This window comes from Amblyomma maculatum, chromosome 6 (genome assembly GCF_055883805.1).
Source record: "Amblyomma maculatum isolate TAMU_Amacu chromosome 6, ASM5588380v1, whole genome shotgun sequence".
In the NCBI taxonomy this organism is placed as follows: Eukaryota; Metazoa; Arthropoda; class Arachnida; order Ixodida; family Ixodidae; genus Amblyomma; species Amblyomma maculatum.
The window spans coordinates 155,558,497-155,566,654 of NC_139349.1; the positions used below are offsets into that span (position 1 = coordinate 155,558,497).

General features: G+C 39.5%; 1 long non-coding RNA gene across 1 annotated transcript; it reads right to left on the reverse strand.

The window, feature by feature from the left end:
* Positions 1 to 1,991: 1,991 nt before the first annotated feature.
* Positions 1,992 to 5,389, reverse strand: LOC146187113 (uncharacterized). Its single transcript, XR_014707906.1, has 4 exons — positions 5,369 to 5,389; positions 4,585 to 4,744; positions 3,111 to 3,240; positions 1,992 to 2,091 (listed from the first exon to the last, which is right to left on the reverse strand). It is a non-coding gene; the product is annotated as an uncharacterized LOC146187113 (long non-coding RNA).
* Positions 5,390 to 8,158: the final 2,769 nt, after the last annotated feature.

The following is an 8,158-nucleotide window of genomic DNA, read 5'->3' on the forward strand; positions in this document are numbered from 1 at the left end:
TACGCGCGAACGAACACGATACGTGAAGCACGTGGCTCCTTGGATGCGAGCACCAGCTTTCCCGAGGAAGCAACAAAGTTCCGCCAAAAAGGTTCCGAGGATGGATGGAATATAGGAGCGTCTCCTTTGAAACGGGGTGGTAGCAGTAGCTATCAGCAATGACTTTTCGTTCTACGCAATTCAGCACCTTTGAACCCGATTTTTCTTTTTGTTATTTCAATTATTTGATCAATCACACACTTTAAATTTTCTTTATTAGATAATCAAGTATTGGCTTTTCATTTGAGCATTTTTACACCTTTGAAACCTCTTTTTCCAATTTCTCATTTTTTTTTTCAATTAGTTTACGTAATTGATCAATTACATAATCTAAATTTTCTATCAGCATCATCATGCATCAGCTTTTCATTCTGAGCATTTTGACGCCGTTGAACCCCCCTGTATCTAATTCATTCTTTTTTCTTTAATTGATCAAATAATTACAATAATTTCTTTACCTCGCCATCGCCTATCACACACTAATCGGCCGTCAATCACCAGAACCACAAATTACCATGATACGATTTTTGTAAGGAGCCCTCGATTATTTCCGACAAGCTCTTCACAACTGAACGGGGTACCGGTTAAACACAAAACAAAATTAGGGCCTTTAGAACGCTTGCTTTGCCTATAACAGTCACTGTAAATTTGTGAAATAATGACAACGAATTTTTCTCAGCAGTGAGGTATGGGAAATGTGCGTTGATGTCCTGTGGAGCGGAGATTTCAATAGTGCCGTCGCATGTGCGCGCGCTGACGAGCCGACAGTCGACTACAACAAAGATGGCGGTGGTGCAACTACCGGAAAACCGGCGCATGCGCAGATCTGTCGGTGGGATCGGTCTATTGAAGCCTGTGGGCCGCATCAAAGCTCCGCGAGCCGCATGCTGCCTCTCAGGCGGCGTGTTCCAGAGCCCTGGTACATAGGGTTTTAACGTCCCAATGTGATATTGGTTATGGAGCACGCAGCAGTAAAGCGCTCCTGACTAATTTCAACCACCTGAGTTCTTTGAAGTGCACTGATATGGCAACAATATGTTTTCTTTGTACTGTGCGTGTACAGCCGTTGTGTATCCGTGCACACGCAGTGGGCAGTGCAGAACTCTCGAATAAGTCGACACGCTTCGCAAATCTGCGGTGATCTAGGCATACATACACTGTAAAAAAAATTTCGCCGATTTACGTAGAAACATGGAGGTAATTTATTGCCGAGCTGTTTCCGTATTTCACATAACGGACGTTCCTAATATAACGTAAAACCGTAAAACGGACTCTGTTAATTGGTTACAGAATCTCTGTTTCCTGATTACAGCATAATGTTTATTTCTGCATTATAAGATTTCCGTTTTTTAAATACAGCATTGAGTTCATTTCTGCTATACAGAATTTCTGTTTTCTCAATACAGCATCAAGTCCAAATTTCCATTATAGGGTTTCTGTTTTCTGAATACAGCATTGAGTTTATTTCTGCTTTACAGAATTTCTTTTCTGAATACAGCATCAAGTCCATTTTTGCATTATAGGATTTCCGTTTTCTGAATACAGCATTTAGTTCATTTCTGCTTTACAGAATTTATGCCTTCTAAATACAGCATCAAGTTCATTTCTGCATGACCGAATTTTCCTTTTTCTAATTATGTTAAGCAACACTGTTGCACAGACCTTCTTTTGCAATTATGAAGCTGTCTGCTTTCTGAGTCACACGCACAATCAACAAAAAATGAAATCTGTTCTTTTACCGACAGTACAGCATCGGCTGGTACAGTTTGTACCAGCCGATGGGATATGATTGTTGATTTCTTTTTAGGAAGAATGTTGGTGTTCTTTCAGCATGCAGTTGAAGTGAGAGTATGCGTCGGTGACCACATGTGAATTTTGCGATTTATCTAGTCAAGAAACATGCACGCATGCAAATTGTGTAGGACATTGCATGCAAATATATTTAACACCCATTCAATGGAACACGTACATACGGTTTATTTCCCTTCGTACATTAAACTGCCTTCGGGGCATGCATCCTCTTTTGTAATCTGCCATTCTGTCTGAGATCCTCTGAAAGCACAAAAAAAGATAGTTTGTCAGAACCATTAGATTCTAGGCACTGGAAAAAGATGGAGAATTGATTTGGTTTGGTTTGTGGAGTTTAACGTCCCAAAGCGACTCAGGCTACGAGAGCCGCCGTAGTGGGGGACTCCGGAAATTTAGACCACCTGGGGTTCTTTAACGCGCACTGACATAGCACAACACACGGGCGCCTTGCTTTTCACCTTTAACGAAAAAACGCAAAATGTTGTTTTCAGCACTTCTAAGGCAGTGACAAAATTAACACCTGAGTTTCTAGAATTCGACACAAGAAATAAAATAAATTATGAAAAAGATAGATATATTGTAGAAACTAACATGCAAATAAGGGATGTCAGACATATAAAAACCTTTTACTGATAATTTGCACGCTTAGATAGGGTAAAGGACTTGAGTTTAAACTTAAAAAAAAAAAAAAAAAACTGAGTGACTATCAGTGATCTTAAATGTGCCGCTGTACAAGGGCAAAATTATTGCAGAAGTCAGAACGATTTTTGGTAGGTCAGCTGTTTCAGTTTTTCCATGAGCAAACTTTCGACAAATGGGACGCTGGAATTTGAATGTTACCCCTGGACGTTCATTTTATTCTGTACTCAATATTGGGAAAGTGGCACATGTTTCGAATGTATTACTACATGCTAAATCTGCCATGCATTTTACTTTCTCTAAGTAAAAAAGGTAAAATATTTGTTGAAAGTCATGCACGAGATGAAATGGGAAAAAAACTTAAGTGATGCGGAAACGCAGAATTTTCAATTATTACACTGTTTCCAGGATCATATATATGTTTCCATGATATATATATATATATATATATATATATATATATATATATATATATATATATATATATATATATATATATATATATATGAAATATTTAAATGAGGAGGCATCAGTTGTTTTTAACGTAGCAAGAATTCATCAAAAAAGATCAAGAGAGCCATGAAGGCATGCAGTCAAGAACAACCATGAGAAAATTGACATACATGCTTAGTGTATCAGGAGATGGAACGAAGCTTCTGCGCCAACTTCATAACTGTCGAATGGACGCTGGTGAGTGACTTCTTTCCGCCTCGCCACTTGCTTCCTGACAAGGGACAGATGAAAAATATTTGCCTGTAAAACAGAAATGACTTGTTTTAGTTATGTTTGTTTTACCAAAGAATACATTTTAACATGCTTGTTATGTTTGTTGCTTAGTATTTCATAAACCGTATCAAACACTGAATAGTTGGCTAAGTAGTTCTGCTAGAATATTCAAAGGCGAACAAAAGTTTTCAGTGCAACTATTTAACATTCATGCAGTTCTCGAACACTGATGTGTATCGCTGATTGCTTACTATTCCAAAAACTTCGGCTGCAGAAAAAGGTGAAATAGTGGCTAAACAATCTGTAAAAATTCCTTTAGTTATTTATATATCTCTGGATATAAGTAAATAAAATCGTAATGTACAGTGGCATAGATTCACGTATTCTGCAATACCCCCAACAAAAGGGAATTGCAAACGCGCACAAAGTCACAGGTGTATATTTTGTTGGAGCTACGAGAGGTTGCACACTAATAGAGCTTAAATTATGTGCAAACATATTTCGTAGATTTTTCTTACAGTAAGGAACAGATATGGCCATCACATCGGTGCATGTCAGTAACGTGTCTATTAAAAAGCCCTTGGGCTAGGTGTTTAGAAGGCTCTTGACGAAAGTGACAAGGGCACGTTGTGCAGCCTAGTCCCGCGAGGCAAGCAAAATGAGCCATGGTGAGGTTCGAGGCAAATAAGTGGGAGACTAAAAGTCTGTATGGCGTTGTGTGAGGCAATGTTCTATATCTGCTTATATATGTGAACAGCTATGGCACTGTGACATGGAAGAGTGTTTGTACTAATAAAGTTTGGCTGCTGTGTGAAGACGGAATTGCTGAAGGACGCACTTTTCACAGATCGATAAGGGTGGGCATCCTAAGTGGCAAGTTAGCTGAGTCAAATCACTGGTGCGTGCATTATTCATAGCCTATCGCTTTGTACACCGTCTGCATTCACCCTCAGTGGGCTCGTCCATAGGAGCCTCAGCACCCGGTTTACAATAGAGCAGGCAAGCTAGTAGTAAGCCAGCTCATAGAAGAGCACAAAAATTATGTTTTCTTGCCGGCACCACTGCTGAATTTGACAAGATAGGGAATACTATTTTCTTAATGAAAAAGTTGAGTACTGGAAATAAGACTAGAAAAGTAGCGTTACATGCATTAGTATATACAGCACATAATTATAAATCAGTTCTAAAAGCAACAAGGAAAGTAAGGCCAGGAGGAAAGATATTTTCAAATGGTCCTTTAAAGGCACTATCCTGAAATGCTTCGACTCAGCAAGTACAATAAACGAAGAATCAAGTGTTAAATGGAGAAATGACATTCATCCCATATATACGATACAACCAGAAACAAAAAAAAAACGATAAGAGCCTCACCTCTGGATAAATTCCAGCGTCGTTGCCGCTGGCTCTGCATACTCAAGATTCAGGACTTATTACAGCACGAAAAGCAGGCAAGCTACATCACTGAATGATGCTGGCTCTATAAATACAGCCTCCTGTTCACAAAACACGCACTGCTTTCCATATATGGTACCTGAAGTAGAATAAACATTTTTGTTTTGCTTCTAATGCAACACAGTGCCAGTGCTTTATTTAAAGTAGCCTAAAAAGTGAAGGCATCATACGCACTGATGCTGTCAATATGAAAGGAGCAGGTAATTTGCAAAAAAAAAAAAATGAAGACAACTTTTTGGTTAATTTTTAATAACAAATATTGACTTCAGTATTGTAAGCCATAAAAAATGCTAGTAACAAAAAAAAGAAAGATGTGCCTGTCGCGCAAAATTATATAGTAATCATTATTTGAATACTCGAAGTGGGAACTTTGTCCAATTCTTTTTCGGAAGTCTATGCCTTCAAATGGTCATTTTGACTGAAATAGGAACACATAGTGATCTGGTATAATGCTCGCATATCTACAGTTTACAAGAACATATACCCATACTCATTGGTTAGATATATGACAATATCTCGTAACCTATGAAGACAGCTTCCCAAAATTTAAACCGTAATTTAATTTGATTAGTTAGCCTTTTTGTGAATGAAGAGCTAAGCAATCCAGGAAAAGGCATGGATCACTACAATTAGTCCAACCACACAATCTGCTACCGCATCCATATGTACAAAGCATGATAATATATACCATGATCAAGCTTACCGAGTACAAATATAACTGGCGTGGACGACAAATCGGAGATCTGGATGTAATGCTCGTGCCTTCCTGATAAGAGACGGGAGTAAAATCAAATTTATGTGGTAACGAACAAGAACAGCTAATAGTGCTCCAAAACAGTGATAACCGACTAACTTTACAGCCATGTTCCTTTATTCAGTCGGTGCACCGAATCCTTTGGTTTCTAGGAACATATACGCGGCAGACAATACAGCTGCGGATATTCCGACAGTCACCTGCAGATTTAATTTCAATGGTGCAGCTCTCTATTCCATACTACAGATGCTAAGCATTTAAACAAAAATAAAACGACGGTGACAGGTGTACCTTTTCTTTTTACAACTAAGAAGTTTCCTTTGATGGGTTCCACGCTCCTATTCCGTATAGCCATAAGCATCAGTCTTGCAAGTAGAGAAGAGTGGTGCCAGCATATGGTATACCTACCGAACCTAACAAGCATACTGAAAAGAGGTAAGGGAAGTCAAACTGCAATAATCAAGGCTTCTAATAATTATAGTTTTTCTTCTTTCTTTCATATAGTTCCAAGTTTCAATGAATAAGGCGATGAAGGCTGTTAGGTTATACCTGACACCACAATAGTTTCACATTATTTTACAATCTAGTTCCAAGTTTCAATGAATAAGGCGATGAAGGCTGTTAGGTTATACCTGACACCACAATAGTTTCACATTATTTTACAATCTACAAAATGGATTGCTCAGGATTCACTACTGAGGTACAGTGGGGTTTATAACTCACTTCAAAGATACGGTAGAGAGCACGAGGGTCGTCCTTGAAGTATGCGGTAAGGAGATGCATTACCACATCTGCCTCAGCTCTGATGTTGCTTTTTGTTTCTTCGAGCTGCCGCTCTGCAAGCAGGTACATGATTTCCTTTGAAGGTGCCCTGTCAAGGTACTTCACAAGAAGTGGAGCGCATATTGCAATACTGTCCTGAAATGTGGCCTGGAATAAATTAAAACATTTTTTTTTCATCATTGGCAAGCAAAGATTATTGGTAGGCTTCAATGGCAAAAGGCAAATGTTTGCTTTGACATGTATGCAGAAATTTAAATTTGCAGCAAGAAACACTGCAGTATGCTACCAATTTTCTACGGCTATCACAGTATCACCATTGAATGTGGTGCGGGTCTGGCAGTCCTAAACCAAAGAAACAAATTATCGGGAAAAAAATAAACAGTTAAAAGTTCTCATAAAATGATGCCCATTTACATCTTACTGATTAAATTTAGCTGCAGATCTTCACCACCCTAGGATTTCCACAACTTTCGCTGCTCTGCACAAGGTCTGTGCTTGTAATGCTCAAATTTTTCATTCGCAAAAGCAAGATCTTTCACAGCATAGCTTGGTTTCCTCACATATCAGTCAGCAGAACTGAATATTCACAACTCCAACTTGTACACTGCAGCCATTCTCCTTATCTTACCTGAACATCTTTCCCAAGAAAGTTATGTGCATGACTGTAGAAGAATGGTCTGTGAAATAACAATGGCCATTCTTCTTTCACTTGGGCTGTGGTATGCACAGGGTTAGCCGAGTTTATGAACGCCCGTTGGTAAAAATATGTTTCTTTCATGCACGCCATTGCAAGCGGCACGTATATATTTCTGAATGTTATCCTTCCTTCCGTTTTCGAAAAATCATTTTTTTTCATGGTCATTTTCTGCAATTGGCTTTTGAACAGGCTGCCAGTTCTGACAGCCATAGTTGTTGCTTTTACATTTCTTAACTTGTTTTTTGGTCTGCTGCAGTGCCTGTGTTTCACGATGATAATTTTCTACTCTGTTCTCTATTTGAAATGGTCCACAATATGTGGCACAAGCTTCATCCGTAATGACTCGTATCTCCCGCAGGATGGCACAGTACACAGCAAGACAATGTTTTCTGTTTCAGCATGGTTTCTGTGGTGCCTGAAGACATGGCTTCTGAAGGTTCGGTAGTTCTTGAACGTTGCACCGCACGGACTGATTGGACATAAGTATCCACCGAGTACACAACTATGATAAGAAAAATGTTCAAAGTAGGCCAGCCATGTAGAAAAGCTCTGCGCACATCTCGGGCATCTGTTCATCTCTCAGCACCATCCGGTAATAACGCTATAATAAAAAATAAGTTGTCATATAATTTACAAACAAGCTGTCATACGAAGACCACCCCGCGCATAACCCTCTGAACAATCAGCACCATGTCTTGTCACCTGCCAAAGCCACGCCCGTGATTTTTCGCTGACAATTACCCGGATTTTCTGCTAATCGGCAACTTTAACGCTATCGCATTAATATTGCATACTGCGGTCGAACAGCTCCAGTTGAAAACAAACTTCCACAGTACAAACGAGCGGCTTAGTTCGCGATTGACAAGTGGGTTATGCCTCCTTAATTCTGATCACCGCAGCTGACCAAAATACAAGCCAAGGTGCTGCTGTGTGCTGCTTAAGTACCGTTCAACACCGGACGTTCGTTTAGTCGGACAGTGCTATAAAATAGTTTCGATATGGTCCGAGTAGTTCCTCTGTCTGGACTCATCATGCGGAGAAACGAAAATCATATGAGCAATGCAAATAAACAAGTTAGTAAAGAGAGCGCGCCCTGTATCGAAATTGTTCACTGAATAAAACGTTTGCACTGCCTGAATGGCGCCTTTGCGAAGCGCGCAGCACTGCTCTTAGACACCCGTATGAAGCCAGTCACGAGTTGCACCTCAAAGAGAATTGTAAGATTGTTCTCACCTGTTAGGCGAACACGTTGTCTTTTT